The 22,720-nt window shown below is 61.1% G+C and overlaps 1 protein-coding gene across 3 annotated transcripts in view; it reads left to right on the top strand.

The window, feature by feature from the left end:
- The first annotated feature begins 7,575 nt into the window (after positions 1 to 7,575).
- The window catches only part of AGPAT3 (1-acylglycerol-3-phosphate O-acyltransferase 3), a 37,227-nt gene continuing 22,082 nt past the window's right edge, over positions 7,576 to 22,720 (top strand). Inside the window, exon 1 of one of the 3 annotated variants that reach the window (XM_039245431.1) lies at positions 7,576 to 7,642. The gene's annotated coding sequence lies outside the window, so the exon portion shown is untranslated. Of the gene's footprint in view, positions 7,643 to 14,116; positions 14,194 to 15,860; positions 15,880 to 22,720 lie in introns of those variants that run through there. The other 2 variants (XM_039245430.1, XM_039245432.1) reach the window with 2 other exon arrangements.

Here is a 22,720-nt window from a genome sequence, read left to right as displayed (position 1 = left end):
TTTATGCATAATATACACGTGTGCCGATGACGTCCCTGGCTGGAAGTCCGTGCTGCACACTGCTCCACTTAATTTGGAAAACTTCCTTTTGTCGTGTGTTCCGAGCACACATGTGTGTACATACGTGCATGCACGCCCACGCATCGGAGGGAAGGTCTGTATGAGGGTTTCAGAGCCTGGCGACCCCATTACCCGTGTAGTAGAACCAGAGATGCTTTGGAGACTGGAAGTGTGTGTGTGTGGCTCCGAAGGCGGGGCTGACCTGGTGCACTTGCTCTCGCAAGGGGCTGGCGGGGGGGCCAGGTGATTGCAGTGGAGACCTTCCCCGAGGGCCGATGACAGGCCTCGGGGCTCCGCGGTGTCTGAGCCCTGCCTGGCCCCTTGCCTGGTGCCCTGGAGGGTGGACTTTGGCTCCTGCCACTGGGAACAGGCTCTCCATTTCTGTCTGCGGTGGGTGCTGTGTGTCAGTCGGCAGACAGGGCAGGCAGGCTGCAGATGGACCGTGACCTGGGCCCGATTCCTTTCTGCTGAGCAGTGTCTGTTTTCTGGAGCGTTCCACACCTGTTCTTCCTGTTGGAACGCACATGAGGGGAGCGTGCGTGTTCACATGCGTTTGCTGACCGGGTCACGTTTGTTAGCTGAGCTCCATTCCTCCGGTGCAGCGGACGCACACACGGGGCTGTGGCTCCCATGTGACCCTGTTGGCCACCGTGTCTGGCCGCCCGCCCCTTGGTGACTAGAACTGAAAAGTGACAGCAGCTTGTGAGTTGCCGCGGGAGGGAGCATCAGCAGGTCTCTGTGCCGCTCGGTTCTGGTTGAGACCGAAGGACGGAGGAGGCCGGGGCCGCTGGGGGAGAGGCTGTGGCCTGGGAGTGAAGGGCGCCACCCTCCCGGGCCTGGCTCCCGGCATCGCCCGAGGGCGTCTCCTCCTCACCTCCGTTTGAGACCGCAGACGCGCAGGACGGAGGCGCACAGCTGTGCTCACCTCTCTGGCCCCAGACGGTGAAGAGGGGGCACCGGGGCGCAGAAGCGTGTCCCCGCGAGCCGACGGCATGCACGTGAGGCTGCCTCTTGCTTGCTGTCCTCCGGGGCCTCCAGCAGCAAGGTGGACAGCCCGGGGGGGGGGGCGTGTGGGCGTGCGAGCAGAGCTGGGGAGGGAGGGGACGGCGCCCCCGGCAGCCCGCACACTTCCAGCGATGGCTCCGGGGACTGTCAGCTTGCTGAGTTGACCGTCGAGTCATCTTGGACGATGGAAGCCGCTACCCTCTTCCTGATCTTACGGCCCTTGTTCTTTACGGGTCTGAGCAAGCGGCTGCAGTGAGTCCCCGGGGGTCGAAGCCTCGATGGCGGATGTCCTTAAGCAACGGTGAGCCGTGCTGACCCTTGTCACCTGCTTCTCCCAAATTTCATGAAATAATCACGATGTTTTCTTCCTTGACCTCTTGTTGTCAACTGTTAGATCAACTGATTGTCTATGGTAAACGATTCCCGCATCCTGGTGTAAACCAAATCTGGTCAAGTTGTGTTCTGTGTGCTTTTGTGACGACACGGCAGGAATGCATCTAGTGAGCACCACCTGTATCCCCGCGCTCACCCTGCTAGGTGACGGCATTTTGCCTCGTTCCTGGTGTTTGCTGGAATCCCTCTGCGTGTTTCTCCAGGGTCTGCAGTGCTGGCTTAAGGGCGGAGATGTTATCACTTTGCAGGGATGCATGTAATGAGTATGTAGGATCTTTTTAACATTTATTTTGAGAGAGAGAGACGAAGTGCAAGTGGAGTGGGGCAGAGAGAGAGGGAGACACAGAATCGGAAGCAGCTCCAGGCTCCGAGCTGTCAGCACAGAGCCCGACGCTGGGCTTGAACCCACGAACTGTTAGATCATGACCTAAGCCGAAGTTGGACGCTCAACCAACCCAGCCACCCAGGCGCCCCAGTATGTAGGATATTTTAAATTGGCTCTTACTTTATTGGGTGTTTTCACCAGACAGTGAGGTTGAATTTTGTTAAATCACCTCCCTAGCATTCTTGTTAAAGAGCTATAAAGAATCTTACTAATAGATTTCGTAATATCAAACCACCCTTGCATTCATGGAACAAATCCTCCTTGGTCATGATGTGTTGTCTTTTTAATGTGCTACTAGATTTGGTTTGCTAATATTTTTTCCAAATTTTGCATTCATGTTCATCAGCAAAGAGCAGTGGTTCTCAAACTTTTGTTCTCTTTACACTCTTAAAGTTATTGAGGACCCAGGGACCCCAGAGAGCTTGTGTGTGTGTGTGTGTGTGTGTGTGTGTGTCTGTGCGCGCGCGTGTGCGCACGCTGTATCTGTTGTGGGTCTCACCTGAGGGGTGACTGCCCCTGTCGCCACCAGCGGGACATTTGGCAACATCAGGAGGTGATTTTGGCTAATGAGTGCCACCCCTGGCAGCCAGCGGGCACAGGACAGCTCCCAGAACACAGTCTTCTGGCCCCAGATCTCAGCAGGGTCGTGGTCACGAAATACTACTGTCCATGTGTACTATTTTAGAAATTAACACTGAGAACATTAAAAAATACTTAACCATCCATTTTTGGATGAGAATTTTCTCTTTTGCAAAGAGAAAAACCCTACGCTTTGCCAAACAGAAAGCCTGTAGTCAGGAAAAGGTGTGGTTTATATTTTTATGAGGCTCTTTAACATCTGGAGACAGAGGAGACGCCTGGAGCCGCCTGTTTCTGAATCCAGTCGTGTCATTTGGCTGGAGTATATAAAGACAGTTCTGCCTCCTGGACCTACGGGGACAGCAGGGGACTCTCGTGCCCCCGCGGGGGTGTGGGAGCCCTGGCACCCTCCCGTCATGTGTGGGGACCCGTGATGTGGACTCTTTTCCTCACGTTGTGCGTTTAATGCCCCACCTTCTTGATAAAGGGCATTGGGACATTGTCCTTCTTTCTTTATGTTCTGGTAAAAGTTAAATAGTATTAGCATAATAATGTTCTTACAGGATTGGCAGAGTTCACTTGCCAAGTCATCTGAGTTCGGCATCTTTCATTAGAGGTAACTGACAGACATTTTTGAATTCTATAAAAATAGGTCTGCTTAAAGTTTCTGTCTTTTTTGTGTTCACTTTCTCTGTAAGATCTCCCTTCTAGAAAATACCCATTTCATCCAGGCTTTCAACTTTATTTGCACAAGCACATGTGATTATTTCCATGATTAAAAAAAATTATTATCTTTTGATGGCTATTCCCTATTTTGTGTATTTTTCTACTTTTTCTTGATTAGTGTTTTATTGATTTATTTCAAGTTTAGCTATTAATTACAATATTTTAAACTCACTGTTTACTTTTACTTCATCAATTCCTTCCATCACTTTGTAAGTTTCTTTTAGCTTTTTGAGTTGAAAGCTTGATTTTCCTATTTCCTGCTTTTATCTCTAAAGACTTAGATACTTAACATGATACATTTTCTTGTAAGTACTGCTTCAGTTACATTGTGTCTTTTAGAAATTGTGCAGTTTGGTTTCTACTGCCCTGGAGGGATCATCGGAGAGGAGAATGGTCACATTTCAGGGGAAAAGCCCTGCTTCCCGACTTGTTATTAATTTCTAGTAGCAAGTACCTACCTTTGGAACCTGTGAACTGTTTCTTTGTTGCTTAATACACGAAGGTATCGTCTTCGTCATTGTCGGGGCCAGATCAGCTGCAGAGCCCGACATCCACCTCATTAGTCTTGCTGTTTACGCCTCCCGCTGCCGGCCTGGTCCCAGAGCTCAGATGCTGAGAACCTGACGAGGCGTCAGGCTTTATCACGGCAGTGACAGATTTAGAACACTTCAGTTATTCGGTGCCTTTGACAAGTTGTTTTCAGTGAGGACAGAAGGCTGGGGGTGCTGGCTGTCCTTCCGATGATCAGGAACGAGCTCCGTGCCGCTGATTCTCCGAGCTAAGTCTTCCAGGGAGAGGTCCGTCACTTTCTTTTTCTTTTTTTTTTTTTAAATATTTTTATTTATTTCTAGGAGAGAGAGAGAGAGACAGCTTGAGCAGGGGAGGGTCAGAGAGAGAGGGAGTCACAGACTGAAACAGGCTCCAGGCTCTGAGCTGGCAGTCAGCACAGAGCCCGACGCGGGGCCTGAACCCACGAACCGCGAGATCATGACCCGAGCGAAAGTCGGACGCTTAACCGACTAAGCCACCCAGGCGCCCCTGGGTCCGTCACTTTCTAAGGAGAGTCTAGGATGGGCCCGGCCGGGACGCAGGATGGGTGTGGCGCAGGGCGTGCTCCGAGTGCGGGGAGATCGCGGGCAGACCCGCACACGTGTGAGTGCCCAGCTGTCTTCTTCCTGGTTTCTCTGGACGTTGATGCTGTTTTCGTAAAGGTTTACAAATACCTGATAGATCACTAGGAGAATGTAGCTTCTTTATTTGGGCTGAGTTCCCCTTTTGTAAATTAAACTCCTTAATTCCATGGTCTCAGCATAAGGAGACACCTCGGGTGAGGAGGGAGGCTTTGGCAGTCGGCCCAGTAAGACACGCGGAGTTTGCGGAGTCGGTGCGTTTTCTCCGCCGCGGGCACTCGGGGCCGCGCGTGCCGGGAGATCCCTCAGCTCCCAGCCTGTGTCGTCTGCTTCAGAAGTCAGACTGCTTGTAAAGAACCTGCCGTTCGATGCTTTGAAAACCCAAAGAGCTTTGAAGTAAAGACAGACTCTGCTGGGAAGTTTCCGTCGAGACTTTGGGTTCCTGTTTGGGACTCTGGGTTTGGAACCTCGGTGTCCAGCATGGTTTGTGGGTGAGGGGGAGTCCTGGATCACCGCGGCCGTGGACTCACCAGGGCCCCCCGGGAAGTGTCCCCAGGAGGCCGGGCATCCAGGTGGTCAGGGGGAGGGCAGCACCGCAGATCTCCTTTAACAGTCTGCTGACCGTAGCTGAGCGTCCTGCCACGAGCCAGGCGCCTCTGGGCAGACGTGAGTGGCCCGTGGACGTCAGTGCCTGGGGGGGAGGTCACCCAGACCCACGTGTGGGCTGTGTTCTGCTGGGCGGTAGGGGAGGGAGGGGACAGTAATGCACAGAATTGCAGTGGTCTTTGTGGTGGATTGCAGGGGGCAGGTGTGGAGGCCCGGACAGGGTGATGTGGCTCTGTGGCCGTGATGGGTGGGGTGCAGCCAGGCTTGCCGTGGTTTCAGTGGGTGCATGTGTGACTGTGTGCAGTGCCTATGGGAGGTGTGTGTGCTGCATGGTGCACGTGTGCGTGCCCAGAGGAATCAGGATGGGGCCTCTCTGCACTCGAGGCGGCGCCCCTGACTGCAGAGAAGGCAGAGGGGAGGGTCTGCGGGGGCAGGAGCCCTTTGGGCCACCGCGAGCGTGCCACCCCACAGCCCAGCGCAGCACCCTAGAGAGGTTCTAGAGAACGGGCCAGGCACACGTCCGGTGTGGGGGGATGGGTCGCAGAGGAAGAAGGGGGGAGGAGCAGGTGCGGGAGGCGGGGTGTGACCAGCCCAGCGGGTGGCTGGGCAGGGGGGAATCTGGCGGAGGCGTGGCCACGGTCTCCAGGGAAGACAGTGAGCGGCCCTGCTGGGGCGTCCAGATTCCCTTGTCCACAGGCGCTGTCGCGCTGAAGGGGGCACTTAGGCAAAACCGCTCCCATGACGCAGTGAGGACAGCCTCACTCCGGGGCTGGGCACATGGTGACAGAGATAGACGACAGGCATGTGGACCCTCAAGCTGGGGCCAGTCGGAGGCCCGGTGACCTGTGGCCAAAGGCAGGAGGCGGGGCTGGGGCCCCCTTTCCGTGCACAGATGGACGCGCGGGGTGGCCCCAGCGTCAGAGGGGTCAGCAGGGCCCCACAGGGTCCTGCGCTCCAGGGAAGGGTCGGGGGGGTGGTGTGTGTGTGCTGGAGCAGGGCTGCCACGCCCACTTCTTGTGTGTCCTAGATGTTATGTGCGCGTGCCACACACACGTACACACCTACAGACACGTGCACACACAGCCATGTACACGGCACAGAACACACTACACAGTACACACGTGCACGCCACACACATGCATGTACACACCCACAGACACATGCACGCAAGCCATGTACACGGCACAGAGCACACTACACAGCACACACGTGCACGCCACACACATGCACGTACACACCCACAGACATATGCATACACAGCCGTGTACATGGCATAGAGCACACTACACAGCACACACGTGCATGCCCACACCCACACATACACACAACACTGCACACACGTACATGCCCACACACGCACGTACACACCCACATGCACACAAAGCTTGAACAAAGATCTGAAAGCACTTGGCAAATGTTCCATCTCAGTGGTGGCTCCTGGGTGTGTGAGGTGTTGCTCTTCTGTGTCTGACTTTCCAGAACTAGGAACACACACATGTGTGCCACTAGAGGGAAGTTGCAGGCTTCGCCGAGGGCTCCTGTCCTGGGGGCAGAAGGGGGCTGCGGCGGCCTGGTGTCGACACCGGCCTGGCGCCCGCTGGCAGCAAACCTTGGGTGAGGCCGCTTTTTGCAGGCCCTGTAGGCAGGTGCTGGCAGGCTGTGCGTGGCACAGCCCGTCCCTTGTCAGCGTGATGGGGACCCAGGGTACCCTGAGCGGGGCCCTGGCTGGGGACGGAGCCTGCGCCTGTGCGTCCAGCGATGGCCGGCGGCGGCGGCACCTGGCGTGGGGAGAGGGGGCGGGGAGCACGGCGCGGTGCAGGGGGGATGGGGGAGGGGTCCGCCGCCCCGGGCCATGCTGGGCACGGTCCCCTTGGCTCTCTGCGGACAGGCGCTCAGTTCCAGGATCTGATCCATGTGGACCTGTCCTTCTGGACAGAACTGGGGTTCTGAGCACCTGCATGCTCACGAAACAGGGAATTCCAGACACTCAGTCCCCGCACAAGGGTGGTAACAGATCCACACAGCTCGGCTGTCTCCCACTGACGGCGAGCCCGGGGCCGGGCGGGCCCCCTCTGACCTCGCTCTCAGCCTGCAGCCTCTGTCCCCCTGGCGCTGGCTTGCTGGTCCCCGGAAGGCTGCTTCCTCCTGGCCCTTTCGTCCGCATTCCCAGCAGGAAGAAGGGCGCACCGGGCCCTTAGTTCCTTCTGAAAGCTCTCCCCAGGCTGCACCTAGTGGCCTGCGTCTCGTGGCCACCCTCGGCCGCTCCGTCTCAGGGGGCTGGGGCTTCCCCCCCTTGGCCGTGGTGGCCGGCCTGCGCCGGCCTGTTGGTACAGAAGCAAGGGGCAGTGGATCGGGGTGGGGCAGCCCACTCCTTCCACATGTTGCCTCGTGGTCAGTATTCCAGAACCTCTGACCTGAGTTTGATAGGATCCCTCCTCGCGGTGTGTGGGGGGCTGCTCAGGTCCCGGCTTTCAGCCTCTGTGGAAGTAAGAAAGCGGAGAGGAGAGGGCGCAGCCACCGGGCGGAGCAGCCCTGCTGGCGCGGGTCCAGTGGGGCGTGGGCGGCCGCGGGCAGCGCCGCTGGCTGTGTCTGCCTTCCTGGTTACAGAGTTTAGGTCATGGGTGAAAAGGACACCCTTGGAGACCCCGCCTCCCCAAGGCTCCTGATGGGGAGGGGCCGCGGGCAGGATAAAAGCCTTTGACTCTGGTGCACTCTTTCCAGGGACTGCCCTGCGCGCCTGGCGGCCCACAGGTGACAGGTAAGGGCGGGGCGCCCTGCTCTCTGGTTGGAAGGAGGAGGCTGGCGGCTGCTGGGGACAGGCCGGGGTTCAGGGCTGGGGACGAGCCGGGGTTCAGGGCTGCATCTCAGACCCCTCCGTCTCTGCATCTGCACCCCCTGCGGGCTCCCCGGGGATCCCCCCTGCCTCGGCCCATCCTGTGGGAGAACTGACTGTGCAAAGTCCCCGAGGCTCGTCTGTTCCGTCCTGACCCTGAGCTGCAGGGGGAGGCTGGACACATGTTCTGATGTGACCTGTCGTACAGCCCCCTCCAGTGCCTGAGACTCGACGCTGGGAGGGGTCAGGCCATGCAGCAGGGGGGTTCTGAGTCGGTGCTGTCCCCCGGGTGAGGGTGGCCGGAAGCTCTTACCTGCCACAGACATCCCTGGAGGAACAAACAGCCGGGCGCGACGGTCCGACGCCCGGTGCCATGGCCACACGTGGCTGCGGAGCCCTGGGAGCGGGGGCTGAGCTGAGAGGCACTGAGAGCCGGCACACGGGCTGCGGAGGCCAGCAGGGCAGGGGTGTGGAGCGGCCCATCGGCACCCTCGCGATGCTGTGCACAGCGGGTGTTGTTTTGGCTGCATTGGGCAAAGTTGCACTATTACGTTAACTTCACTTTCTCCTGTCAGTTTTTTTTAAATGTTTGTTTATTTTTCAGAGAGAGAGAGAGAGAGAGAGAGAGAGAGAGAGAGCGAGCGAGCGGGGGAGGGGCAGAGAGAAGGGAGGCGCATCCCCCACGTGCTTTGTATAATCTGCACCTGCTGGACTGTGCTGTTGTTTTTTTTTTTTTAATGTTTTTATTTTTGAGAGAGACAGAGCATGAGCAGGGGAGGGTCAGAGAGAGAGGGAGACACAGAATCTGAAGCAGCTCCAGGCTCCTAGCTGTCAGCACAGAGCCCGACGCGGGGCTCGAACCCACGAACCGTGAGATCATGACCTGAGCTGAAGTCGGACATTTAACTGACGGAGCCCCGGGCGCCCCGTCTTGGCTGCACTTAATGCAGCTACGAGAGCATGTACACAGCTGCCTGGCGGCCCGAGGAGGGAGGCTGTATACTTGTCTGCAGTGCCCTCTGCCTCTTCCCTTTGATCTCCAGCAGTTGTGAAATCTGGAGAATTCTTAAGTAACAGGTTTGCCAAGAGACTGGAGGATAATCAACAGTCACTTGTGCTCTGGTCGGCTGAGCACGCTCCTGCCCCAACCGCCAGGTTTGCGCGCGCCGAGCCCGGGGCAGGACCGAGGTAGCTGTCTGTTTGGGGTGCCTGCGGGTGGGCTCTCATCTGCCGGGAGCAGACACCTGCACGGGGAGTATGTGTACAGGTGCACGGGGACACACATGCACCAGAAGCTCGCAGGTGTGGGAGGTTTTGTGATGGGTTGTCTGGTCCTCCTGGGCCCGTTTCTGGGAGCTGAAGTCCGTCGGAAGCAGGTGAGGGCGGTGTGGCAGCAGAGCGGGCACCCGGCCGGGGGCCTTGGGCGGCGCGGGGTGGGCGGCTGGATGGCCCGGCCTGGGGTCCCGGGCTTCGACACAGCTCACCCTCCCCAGGCACAGGAGGCAGGAAGTGAAAACATTTGCTCATGAATTAAGTTTTCTGCCCCCTTACATCGATCTGTTTATTTTGCCATCAGATGTGGGTCACGGGCGCTGCGGCCGCGCAGGGAACGGGTGCAGGGGCTGCAGGATGCGGCTGCCGCGGGTCTAGAAGCAGCTGTGGCCCGGGGGCCGCATGAGCTCCGGCGACAGCACACGGGGGGCCAGATGTGGGCCCAGTGGAGGAGGGGCCTGGGGGCGCTGGCGGTCAGCACGTTCCTGCCCTGGGCCCCCCGCGCTGGAGGAGTCCCCGGCCCTGGCTGTTGTCCGCGTCACCCACGGCCCGCACAGCCCATGGCGCGGCACTGGTGACCCCAGTTCTGCGTCCCACAGAGGGCGCACACTGCCCCGTCTCATGCTGTTCCTTCCCTTGTGTGACGGGGTCACCAGCTCCTCGTCCTTACAGGTGTCTGCAGGGGATTCAGCCCGACGCTGGCGGGAGTGCCCACTTCCCCTTCCCCGTTTTGCGCGGGTCTCTCCGTAGATCCGCACGGGTTAGCCAGCCCACGCGGCTACGGGGACAGCTTCCCAGAGTCTGAGCACGAGCAGCTGGCTCTCCCTGAGCTTGTCGCTGCAGGCAGGTGGCTGGGGGGGAGGGCGGGGGCGGAGGTGCCTCTGCTGTGCTCTCCCCGGGGGGCAGGGGGTGGACACGCCCCCCCGCCCCCCCGCCGAGCAGCAGGAACCCAGACCACGGTGACTAGGGAGGGAAATGCCACCCGGGGTCCCAGGTGCTCCGCGGTAGACGGGACGCGCACGGCCAGCTTGTGCTGAGAGCTGGGGGCTGGCGCGGGGGGTCCTGCTGAGGAGGGGACCCGAGCGGCAGGCAGGACCCGGCCCCCAGCCTTGTGGGACGAGCCTGGCCACGGCGGCCCCTGTGTCTGGGCTGCGCGTTCCCGACATCGCAACGCGGCACGGGCCTCGAGTCTTTAGTCCCTGTGGGTGGGCGGCCAGGAGGGGTCAGGGTCAGGGTCAGGGTGGCGAGAGGGCGGGGCACACAGCCTGCAGCCAGAGCAGGGCTTCCCTCCAGACAGAGTTGTTTTGTGACGCCTTTTGGGGAGAGCCCATGAGGCGGGGTCACCTGGACGCTCACCTGCTAAGACCAGAGGGGGCACTAGGAAGCTGCCCTGGCCGTGACCTCGTGACCCTGTCTGGGGGGAGGGGGAGCTGAATTCAGTGCCAGGAGGTGAGGTAGGAAGTCAGGCTGTCACTGACCTGCTGCAGAACGTGGCTTCGGGGGCCACCAGTGCTTCTTGTTCCCAAACCCCAGAGTCAGATGGGGTGCGCCTGCCAGCATGGGCGACCGCGGCCCCCAGGACACGTGGCAGGGGTGCCAGACGCCACCTCCCAGCTGTCAGAGGATGCGCGTCCCCCCACACAGGTGCCATGGCCAGTCCCCAAGACCCACGGACAGCAGGGTTGGCCGAGGACACCCACAGCCTAGGGGTCAGATAGCTGCGTGTGGGGCGTCTGCGGGGGGTGTGAAGACATGTTTGAGCGAAGGTGGGCAGGAATGTTCTGGAGGGATTCCTGGGGCACCGTGAGCACCGGGGTCTGAGCCCCCCAGCCGTCCTGCGTTCTGCAGAGGGAAGCTGCCCGTTCGCTGGGTGGGTCCCGCGGTGCCCGAGGCCGAGGCGGGTGCTGGGGGCCTTGCAGACCAGGCGGCGCTGTGACAGGAACCTCTTTTCAGGGCATCATCGCTCTTAAAGCTGATGAAAATGAGCTAATTTTCAAAAATAAACTTTAGACCCCTTCCCCGGTTCCCTGTTGCATCTCGGCGTCCAAGGACCAGGTGGCCGGAACAGGAAAGGGCCCAGGGCGCTTGCAGCGGGTGTGGGAGGCGGGGTGCCCGGCGGGGCCCCTGGGAGCCCCTGCAGCTGGGCTCCTGGGCAGCCGTGAGTCCCTGTCTCGTGCGGGCTGTCACACCACAGCCTCTCCCGTCGCCCACCGCGCAGCTGCGGTGCCTTCTGCTGGAGGCCGCCCTAACCGGTCCCATGGCCCAGGCCGCTGAGAGCCACAGACGTCTCTGTCACACCTCTGCAGGCGAGGGTCCCAACATCGAGGTGCCGGCACGTTCCACGTCCAGGGGGCCCCTTCCTGCTTCACGACTGCCCACGTCTCTGTCTTCATGTGGGGGAGGGGCGGGGGAGGTCTTGGGGTCTCTTGGAGAGGGCAGTGACCCCACCATGGGGGCTCCCCTCTCGTGACCTGGTCACCTCCGAAGGCCCCACCTCCTAACGTCGTCACCGTGGTGGTCAGGCTCCAGCTGTAGGCAGGGCACAGACAGACCTTGGGTCCCTAGCAGGTGGCCCCGGGCAGGAGATCCGGGAGGCGGGCCCCGCCGTGTCAGGTGCGTGCCCGCCTTCGGAGAGTACAGACTTCAGATCAGCCGTGGGCCCCGGGCGCAGGGGGCACGATGGCTGACCTCCCTTGCGTGCGCTCCCTCTGCGTGGCTTCTCGTTCTCACAGCAAGGAGGTCGTGCTCTCCGCTAGTTTGCAGGATCTCGTTAGGGCTCGGAAGCTGGGGTGTCGTTACTTCAAATGTCTTATTTGCAGACCTGATTTTAGGGTCTTGCTGGGGGAGCCCCCTTCCCTAGCCGGTCTCCCTGCCGACCCTCCACTGCCCCCCCTGTGAGCCCCAGCAGGTGCCACTCGGCCTTGAGGCCGTGTCCTCAGCCGTGGGGGAGGCCAAGGGGCCGGGCTTTTCTGGATGGTCTTGGTCCTTTAAGACACAGTTGCTGCTGGCGGTAGCGGCGGTTCTGGGGGTGGCTGGCCTGCGTTAGAATCCTGCTTCAGCTTCCTCATCCGTGAGATGAATCTGTGGGTCCTCCGGAGAGTGCCGTGCACACTGAAGGAGGAGACGCACGGGTCCGCCGGGATGCTCCGTGACAGCGCAGCGCGCACGCGGGACGCATGACAGCTGTCGCCCGCACGGGCCCGAGCTCCGGCTAGCGTTGGAGCATCCTGCCTGCAGTTCTGGAACTCGGTCTCCTGTCCGGGCAGCCGGGCACCACAGGACCCACCCAGCTAACGGGCAGCTTCCCTCTGCAGGTCACTGGACGGCTCGGGGGGCTCAGACCCCGGTGCTCACGGGTGCCCCAGGGCCCCCTGGCATTCCCACACGGCTCCGTGCTCCTGATGGGGCATGGGCAGTGGCAAAGCACACCCCTCTAGAATACGCGTGGGGACACGGGAGGGACACCCCGGAGCGAGCGCGGGAGGCCAGTGAGTGCCCAGCAGAGCAGCCTGGGGCTCCCCGTCCTGTCCCTGCACTTCACCAGAGCCCCGACCATGCAGGGGCGGGGGGGCCTGGGCACGTCGGCGCTGGGGCACCTCCCCTGGGCCCTCGGCCTGCCCCGCACTGTCCACCCCGCTGGCCTGCAGGGGGGGAGCCCAGCTTCTCCCCTCCCTTTGGAGGGTCCCCCCCCCCGGGTATTCTGCCACCAGGAGCAACAGTTGCCTTCCACGCACGTGTGCCCTCGTGGCCACTGTCGCCCAGTCCAGTGAGGCTGCAAACCAGCTGCATGCTCGCCGCGTTGGCAGAGACCAAGCCAGCACGTCGGGCGCACAGATGGGGCGCCCCTTGGCACGCTCTGCGCGCGGGCGCTTCCCCGGGTCTGCGTCCCGACGCCCCTGAGCGCCTCCCGGCTTCCCCGCTGCTCGCCGGCTTTGCCGTGGCTTCCGGGGAGAGACATGGGCCCCGGGCCGTGCCGTCCGCATGCCAGTCACACAGCCTGAAGGCTCGAGAGGAACATCAACGGTGACTTTTAGTTGAAATGGTTCAGAGCAGAGCAGGCTGCTTCAGATGAATTGTGAGATTCGTGATAATTGTTCAGATATCATGTTTGAAACTGCATTGCATTTAAAAATTGCTTTCCACGTAGGAGTGCTAGTTACTGGCCACCTTGTCAGATGTACTGAGGGGGGTGTGTGCGCGTGGACGGGACGCCGTGCTGCTGCGTGTGCCCTGCAAGGGGCCGAGGTCTGTTCGCGGTGCGTGTGCTCCTCTGTGCCAGCCTGCGGATTTGCTTCTTGACCAAGCACTTGGTACTTCCTGCAGGTGCCTCGGTGCCGTGTGCACACCTCCCTGCCCATCCCCCGCCCCTGGACTGCAGCGGCCGCAGGTGCGAACACGGCCAGCCAACCAGCCCCCAGTGCAGTCTCGAAGAAGTAGGTGGATTCTCATCCTAATGCACGGGGCCTGAGGGGGCCAGAGGCCCGGGAGCCCGGTCACATGTCCTCGGGAGTCAGAGCAGGGCACGCCACGTGTCTCCAGGCCCACCCCTAACGGGCGAGGCGCTCCCCGAGAGTGCGGCATTAGCCCGGGCCGCCTGCATCTTCACCCCGACCCGCCGTGCGCACGCCGCGCCGTATCACAAACGGCGTCTGGACTCAGAAAGTTCCCGAATGTGCTTCAGAGCACTCGAGACTTGGCCGCCGGCTCTCCTGCGCGCACCTCAGGCTGTTTACCCGTGTTTGGTTTGCATGGTAACCGCGCTCTGCCCGCGTCCCGGTGGGGGTTGGAAGGACACTGTGTCAGCCGCGCTGGGAGCCCCAGCCTCACTCCTGCAGCCGCCACCGGCACCTTTCCCCCAGACGGAGTCAGAGCCAAGAGCCGTTCACGAGTACAGCCTGGTTCTTGCTCCTCCCTGACGTGCGCGTGTGTTTGGAGCTGCAGAAGGGCAGCCGGGTTGGAGGCGGCGCCACCGGCCTCCCGCCGGGTCCCTGTAGCGCGTGTCCCTCGGTCACGTCCTGCTCGGGCCGGGAGGACACGTCCCTGGTTGGTGCTTGGGCCGCAGCGCAGCCTCTTCCTGTGTCCTGCCGGGACCCAGAGAGAAAGCTCCAGAAACTCCTAGCCTTTCCAGAGAAGGGCTGCCGAAACGCCGCGGGAGCCGGTGCCCCAGCGGCCGGTGGGAAGGACGCCCCGGGCGCGAGCATGAGGTCTGGGTGGCGGTGCTGGCGGCGGGAGGGGGCCCGGTGAGGCCTCCAGGGGAGTCTTGGGTGAGTGCCCTGCAGCCCCTGCGCCGTGTCGCTGGCACCGAGAGGCTCTGAGGCAGGGCCGAACCTGATAAACGGGCCGGCGAGGCGGCGCGCTCCCCGGGGCCTGGCAGCACCTCGTCACCTGACAAGTGCGGGCGACGCCGTACGGAGGGCGCCTCGCAGCGGGGCCAGCGTGTCTGTGAGTCCGGCAGCCGGAGGCCGACAGCACGGTGCTCGCTCCCCAGGCCGTGGAGACCTCAGGACAAATGCCAGGGGGCGCCATCCAGCCCCCGGGAGCCGCTGGCCTCCCCCCTGCGGGCCTGGGGTGGCCCTGGGCACGCTGGGGCAGCGGCGCGCTCGGAGGCCCACGTCAGCCAAACCCGGTTTCAGACCCCAGGCTGCTAGTTTGGTGATTTGGGGCAGAGGGACTCAGCTGCGGGAGAGCGGGGAGCAGAGCCGTCGCGATGGCACCTGTCACTGGCCGTGGCCTCGGCGTGGCCCACCTGACCGCTCACCCGTGTGTGGGTGTGGCTTCGCACACGTGGGCAGGGCCCCCCGCGGCCCCTCACCGTGTGTCTGGGCGTGGGCCGGATGGCCTGTCTCACACGTGCTGCTACAAGCACAGGATTCCGGCACCTTCCAGGTGGGGTCCCTCCTGAGGGCCAGGACTGCAGGGTGCAGCTGGTGAGGGGCTCCCGGTGTCTGTGTGGGGTCAGGCTGGGCCGGGGACGGTCAGAGCCCTGCTGGCCGTGAGCAGACAGAACGGGACGGGGACGCTGAGGGAGGTAGTGGGGAGCCCGGGGCTGGCTGTGCCTCCCACCCCTCCCCTGCACGCGTGGGGGCCATGTGTCCATCCTGGGGGGTGGAGGGAGGCCCGCCCTCTGTGCACCCCCGGTTCACCCGCCACCTGCCCTCCCCGTGGTTGTGCTTTGCGAACTTTCTGGCGGCCGGTCGGCCCTCGGGTCTCCTTCCTGCCTGGGCCGTGGTTGGCGGGCTCCTCGTCTCCCAGCGCCCAGCAGGCCCTGGACAGCTGCCGCCGGGGAGCCCTCCGGCTGTCCTGGCCCCTCCCCACGGGGCACCTGCTGGCCCCGGGGTCAGTGGGGTAACAGGCCCTGCTTCTGGGGCCGCCTAATGACAACGACAGCATACTGTCGGTGCACACGCCCGTCTGGCGGCTGCGGTCAGTCGTCCCTGGGGAGCCGGAGGGACTGGCCTGGGGGAGGAGGGACAGGAGCGTGCAGGTGGCACGGGGGAGTGCGGCACAGCATTAATGGACGCTTCTCCCTGGCTGCTCTGAGAGGGCTACACGCCTGGCTTCTCTCTCACTGTGTTGGGGGAACTCACTGGTTTTCAGGTCCAGGGACGTAATCTAGAGACTATATTCCCACGACATTTTCTCGTGTGATACATTCGAATTAGCTCTGTCCTCCTTAACCTAACAAGGAGGCGTGGAGAACCAGAGCCCGGAGGGAGGGCGGTGGCAGGGAGGGGGCGGGACCGGGCGCAGGGGGAGGGGGAGGAGGGCACGGCCCTTGTCTCAGGGGCTGGAATTGGGGAGGGGTGTTGGGGGCAGCAGAGGCAGCCGGGAGCGGTCTGTGACCCGCTTTCTGCGTCGGACGCGTCATTGTGGCCGTGGCCCGAGGACAGGTGGGACAGGGCACGGGCTGACGGGGCCCCTCCCGCGTCAGACGGTCCTCACGGGTGTCTCTAAATGGCGCGTGGCCTCGGGGCAAAGGGCAGTTCCAGGTGCCCCCTCGCAGGACAAGTCAGGGCCACCTGCCGCCCTGCGTGGACGGAGACCTTGGCCGGGCGGTGCTTCACAGCCCCGCGGGCCTGCGTCCTCGGCCGTCACACGCCGAGGTCCCCCACGGGGCGGTTCTGCGGAGGCAGCCTGAACGGCGCTCTGGGAGACCAGGGCCTGCTCTCGGAGCCGTGCGAGGGGGGGGCGGTGCTGTCGCTGCGGCGCGGCTCCTCGGGGGCCCCGCCGTCCCCGGGAGGGCGGGCACAGCTATTTTAGAGCCAGTCCTCCGAGGCCAGCAGCTCCTGGGATTAAGGACTCGGAAAGCCTTAGCCAGCAAGATGGTGCTCAGGGCAAGCCTCCGACCCGACGCCCCTCCCGGAGGACAGAGTGCAGGGTCAGTGACCCGCCGTCTCTCCTGGGATGTGTCGGGCCGGAAGCCAGGTGACAGACGCCCCTGGACGAGGCCTCGCAGTCACCTGTCTGGAGGCCCCAGGAGCAGCCGCCTCAGGGTCCCACGGGAGTTCTGCGCTGCAGGCTCACTGTGGTGCCCGGGGGGCGGTGCAGGGTGCAGGGTGCGAGTGCGGGGGGCAGTAATGACAGCGCCACAGCCCCGAGGAAGGCTCACAGGCCAGAGGAATCCTCAGGGCGCCCTCGTGATCAAATCTCCCCCTCCTCCTTCCTCAGTTGTCTGCTGACGCCTTCTTCACTGGGAGTGGGTTTGGTGGGGTGACACTTATGTCCTTGGGTCACTTGATCTGCACCCCATTGCAGAGCCGAAGTCTCAGGGAGATGGGGGAGGGGAATACCCCTCCCCCGCCTTCCCTCAGTTTCTCCAGCGCCAACTCCCTGAGGGTAAGACCTGCGGCTTTTCCTGGGAGCCCTTGTCTGCTGGGGGGGGGGGGGCAGCTGCGGGCTGGGACCCGGACCCGAGTACGGGACGTTTGTCCATCACCTGGTGGCTCGGGCCAAGCCCTGAGTGGCCCCATCACTAGCTGGGCCACGGCCCTGCCCCAGGCCCCAGTGTGCTGGGGTCTTGCCGTTGTGGCTTCAGAGACGAGGGGGAGACGGTGCGTGCGCCTGAGCTGCTGACCTGCGTCCCGGCCCAGCCCTGTGACGCCACCTGCTCCCAGTGGCTCCCGGCAAAGCCGCTTATTGGATTAGTGGCCCCCACGAGCCCCTGCAGCGGTGGGGTGAGGCTGGCATTCGGGGAGCCCCGGGTTCGTCTGGGTCTCTCTGTGAGGCTGCAGGGTGCGGCTGAGGGGGAGGGCGGTGCCCTTTCCTCCACTTCGGGTGAGCAGGTGGTGGCGGCGGCCCCGGCCCGTCGGACACGCGTGGGTCTGGACGTAACCCCTCGTCCTCACCCGCCGGCCGGGGGCTGACACCGCTCAGGCCGCTGGTCTCCTTCTCTTCTCGCGGACTTTGCGGGCACCGGGCACCAGGGCTCCGAAGATGCTGTCCAGCTACTCAGCCTGCCTTTTCTCGGGCGTGTGCGCCGCCCTGGCCGCCGTGGCCCTGGCCTATTACTTCTACTGGTGAGTGCGGCCTGGCGGGTTCTGGGCCGTCCCCGGGCAGGGCCCCGCTTCCCCTCCGGTCTCCACGTGCCACAGACTTCCCGCCTGGGAAGGGGACCTCGTGGTCAGCAGGGCAGGGAGTGTCAGTCCGGCTGCTTGTGTCCGGGGCTCGGCCAGGGAGGTCTCCCCTCGCCCTCCTGCGGACGTTTCTCTGGGACGTTCCTGGAGAAGGTTCCAGGGCCGGATGCCTGGCGCCAGGAGGACCCTCCTCAGCCTCGGGGGAGCTCACACCTGCCAGCCTCCTGGCGCTCCCTCACCTCTTACCTCACGCCTCCCAGCAGTGGGCGTGGGGGTGCACGGCGTGGTCCGTCAGTGAAGTCGAAGGCGGCAGTGTCCGTCACGGGGTGCCACCCCCCACCCCTCGTGGCTGTCTGGACACGCACACTGGTTCTTGCTGGGAGGTGGGGAGCCTGAGAGGTGGTGTGGACCGCGCCGGCCTGGGGTTCCCGAGGCTCGGGCCCAGCCTGCCCCACGCCAGGCCGCGACAGTAAACGGGGCGTGTGCTCCAGGTCACCTGTTTCCTTCTGTAAACTGGGAAGCTGTGCGCCCTGTCTGCGCGTGACCGTCCGTACCTGCCGACGCCACATGCATCCCGGTGGCCATGCGAGCCCAGAACCCCAGTCTGCGGCTACGTTTATTTTTGGAGCCAGGAAGCGGGGTGATTTCCAGGGCAGAGATGTCGCCTCCACCCAGATTAGTCTTGTTTTCTTCAGCACATGGGCTGCTTGGGAATTCTGTTTGCTGGAAGCTTTCTCTGCTGTTGATCCGATTAGCGCATCTGTTTCCGAGGACGTGGAAGGTGCTGCGCGTGGCGCAGCCGGCGGACGGGGCCGTGTGCGATCAGCTGGGGCGGTGCCCACGTGGCCCCCGTGTGCCGTTCGGGTCGCGCAGCGCGTTCCTGCCCCCCTGGGAGCCCGGAGCCGCTTCCTCCCAAACTCTGTGTCCCTTACCGTGTAGAATGAACGTACACCTGGGAATCGTTTGGATTCTTGATCTTATGTAAAAACGATTGATAGAATTTTCAAAGAGTTACACGGAACGCCAGGAAGATAAACATGGGTGAATCCAGGGAAGGGTTAGGCAGGTGAGGGAGGGAAGGACTTTTGTCCCTTATTAAAGGAGTTCAGGTCATGGTGAGGTTGTTCCCCAGACCCTCTGGGGCCCCCAAGGGGCGAGGGGTCACTTACTTTTATGATAAACTTCTGGATACTCTGTGAGGGGGAGGGGTCCTCCAGCCCGGGTGTGTGTCGCAGGAAGGTCCCAGTGATGGGTGGCGCGTGGAGGCCGGGGGAGGAGGGGCAGCCTGCGGGGCTCCGAAGGCCGGCCAGCGGCGTGCAGACGCCCCCTTGGGGCTGACGCTTGCCCCAGCCGCTCAGTCGTCTGCATCCGCACGTGGCCGGAAGCCCAGGAGGAGGGATGTTTTTGCGGCTTGTGGTGACCTGGCTGGCAGAGTCCAGCAGCCCCAGCTGTGACCCCCATGTCCCCTTCCTGTCCCTCACGCTCAGAGCTGGGAGGAAACCCCGAAGGTTTCTTCCCCTGGGTCTACAGATGGTCTCCTGCCTGGTTTGTGGCGGGCCTGAATGCTGCCTTCCCAGCTGCCGTCTCCCGGGCCGGGTGTCCCGCTGCAGCCTGGCGGGCGCTCAGCCAGCACGGGCTTCTGTGGGTGCCGTGGCAGCAGTGACGGGGAACCCCCCCCCAGCCCCGAGAAGACACCTGCTTTCAGGCATCACATTGAACTTGTTTGTGCTTCTTTGAATTGTTGAATCATATCAGGGCCGGAGGCCTCCTCCCTGCCCTTCCCCCCCCCCCCATCACTGGGCACGACCTGGGAGCCCGGCCGCGGCTGCCCCCGTGCCCTCAGAGGAGAAATTCAGGAGAGCTGGGTGGCGCTCCCTTCGTGTCTCAAATATTTGACAAAATCATTGGTGTAAGTGCCATTCGATACGTTGGTTTAGGCATTTCCCTCATTTTAAAGAGTAAAAATTCCTGCCGCCAAGAGCTGCTTCCGCGGGAGAAAGCTGTTTTAGCGGCCTGTCTACAGGTACAGAGACATTTAGCGGGGCCTGGGCGCCCTCACTTCTAGCGCGCTCTCCGCACCCCTGCGGTCCCGGCGCTGCAAGTGCATGGCTGGTGGCGGCGGCGGCGCACATCTCAGCGGCCCCCGGGGCTGCTCTGCGGGCGAGTCTCCCGGTTACCGATGCTGAAGTCCCGTGGTCCCTCTGGGCTCTGCGTGGAAACACACCAGCACCAAAGCCCTTACTCGAAATTACAACAGTAGCTTGTTGTAAAAGTTAGTGACGTACAACCATGTCCCATAATGAGATTTGCACCATGCCCTTCAAGGTGCGTGTGTGTGAGGAACTAAAGTCTCGGGGCTCCTGGGGGCTCAGTGAGCTGAGCGTCTGACTCTTGATCTCAATTCAGGTCATGGTCTCACGGTTCATGAGATCGAGCCCCGCACTGAGCTCTGTGCTGACAGCTTGGAGCCTGCTTGGGATTTTCCCTCTCTTGCTCTCCCTCACTCTCTCTCCCTGACCCCCCTTTCTTATCCCCCTTCTCCCCCTCCAAAATAAATAAACCTTAAAAAAAGAATTAGAGGCGTCCGGGTGGCTCGGTCAGTTAAGCATCTGACTCTTGGTTTTGGCTCAGGTCATGATCTCACGGGTCATGGGTTCGAGCCCCATGTCGGGCTCTGCACTGATGGTGTGGAGCCTGCGTGGGATTCTCTCTCTTCCTTCCTCTTTCTCTGCCCTTCCCCACTCATACTTTGTCTCTCTCAAAAATAAATAAGCTTAAAGAATAAAATTAAAAAAGAATTAAAATCTCACCGATGCAGCCTGCCTGAGGGGAAGCGGGTCTGAGTTACGGAGGCTTACACACAACAGCTGCGAGAGCCTCACTGAGCACGTGGTTCAGGAGGCTGTCGTCTCAGACCCACTTCTGCGCGGAGCCCCGGGGCATATCAGACCTCCTCAGCATGGGGTGGGGTGCACTGGCGGCGGGCGGCGGGGGGGTTCCCAAACTAGTGTGTCAGTGAGGCCCTCTCGTGGCGGGTCACTTCCTGGCACCAGTGTCTCGATTACGGAGTTTCACAGATGCTCACAGCACAGAAACTGGCACCTTTGGTTGCTGGTTCCGGAACCTGAACACCTATTACAAGTTGGCTGACAACATCTCTTGAAAATTCTTTGTTAATATTTACTTTATTTTTGAGAGACAGAGCATGAGCAGGGGAGGGGCAGAGAGAGAGGGAGACACAGAGTCAGAAGCAGCTCCAGGCTCTGAGCTGTCAGCACAGAGCCCGATGCGGGGCTCGAACCCACGAACCGTGAGATCATGACCTGGGTCGGAGTCGGACGCTCAACTGACGAGCCCCCAGGCATCCTTCAAAGGCTCTTTTAGATCTCGGTGTGTTTATGCGGTAGGGAGGGACCCCATAACCGATTTTTCCGGGACACCCCCCCACCTGTCCTGTGTAATCCTTGGAGCCACCCCATGGTTCTGGTAGCAAAGGTTCTCTGACCCTCATTTTCAAATCAGAAACCGAAATTCAGAATGATCACATGAGGCGCTGAGGCCACGGACACGGGACAAGAATCGTTTGCCGAGCCCTGGGCCCGGCGCACCTTCCCCTGCCTCAGTGGAGAAACCCGCAGAGGGCGTGAGGGCCCCTCTCGGGGGCTGAGGTGTTAGCTGAGCTGAGACCTTCTTCAGGTCATTGTCACTTGACCACATCCGAAAGGACTGTTTCCATCTTTTAAGGTGGTCTTTCTCGGTCAACAGTAACCCAGGCCACGTTCCTATTGCTGTGAGATAGTAACGTGCCTAGTTTGAAGGAAGGTGAGCTCCCTGCCTCCCCCCCCACCCCCCGCTGCCCCTCAGGGTCACGGCTCCAGAGCCTCCTGCCGCTGATTCCCGACCTTAGCTGATGCTCCGTCCTGTGACTTACTAACCTACTCCCTCCCTCGCAGATAGTTACCCAGCGTCTGCCACGTGCCAGGCGCGGCTCTAGATTTCTGGTTCTGTGAGTGTGACAGACACACCCTCGTGGTCACAACCGCGCCTGTCCCTCCTCACCGCCCCGGAGTTTGCTGGGTATATTATTATTTTTGGTTCTTTTGCTCTTCCCTTAATACTTCAATATCCTCAAACTTTCACGTTTTGTTGAATCAACTTGAACAAAACCCTCCTGAGCTGCATTATCCAAAGTAAGTTGGGTTTACGATGTTCGTATTCTGTGCTGTAATTATAATTAAGTTCTCCACAATTCTTTTGTAGGTTGATTTCAAATATTGAAAGTCCAGAAACAGCATTCACAATAAAACTTGGAATAAATTAGTTCCTCTAGGTGCCACAGAGAAGGAGCTAGAATCCCGTCGTTAAGTCTTTGCTGCCTGGAGGAGGAAGCACCTCGTTAAACCCACGCCCCGTGTTAGTGTGACCTCTGTCTGCACCACACTTTCCTGGCATTGCGTTTTTTTGTTACTTGAAAATACTAATTGCTTTGTTTTTTATTTTTGAGGAAAGAAACCTATTTCTCCTTCAGTACCAAAATCTTGTGGCTCCTTAATCGTATTCTGTGTTGAACAAGTGCTTTGTTCTTGGAAGACCTGCCCTTCCTGAACTTTTTGCCGGGACACCTACGAGGTGCTTGTCCAGGCATTTCCTTTCATTGCGTAACAGGCTGAGTCCTTTGTCTTAACCCTCGTCTTTCTCTTCCTTAGATTCCTTCTGGTTTTGCTGGACAATACCCTCAACTAACCTTCACACAAAGGATCAGCAGGAGATCCATTTTCCCAAACCCAGTCTATCTCAAGAATGCCGTGACTTCGGGCTTCATTCTTTGTGTCTCTCTGGTCCCGATAGCGAGGAAATGGCAGTCAGCGGGGGGAGGCGTTGCTAGAGGAGCTACTTACCCCGGCGCGGGCAGGGGTTGGGGGCCGGGTAAGAAGGCGGGGCCCTGGAGTCGGGGGGCCTTACTGACAGTGTCCTTTGTTCCAGCCAGAGCTTTGCGGGGCAGTGCAGCGTCCACACAAAAGTCGAAGGATCGTGGGGTCCAAGGATACTTCTCTTGTCCCAGGGTCAAAATCCTGTGACATGTGTGAAGTGGCCACATTTTGGAGCGTGCCGCAGCGTCGGGTGCCGGGGAAAGTCTGGTGCGCTCCACTGCCCTTGA

This window comes from Hyaena hyaena, unplaced genomic scaffold (assembly GCF_003009895.1).
Source record: "Hyaena hyaena isolate Hyena2069 unplaced genomic scaffold, ASM300989v1 scaffold_254, whole genome shotgun sequence".
Taxonomy (NCBI): Eukaryota; Metazoa; Chordata; class Mammalia; order Carnivora; family Hyaenidae; genus Hyaena; species Hyaena hyaena.
This window is presented reverse-complemented; position numbering and strand designations above follow the sequence as displayed.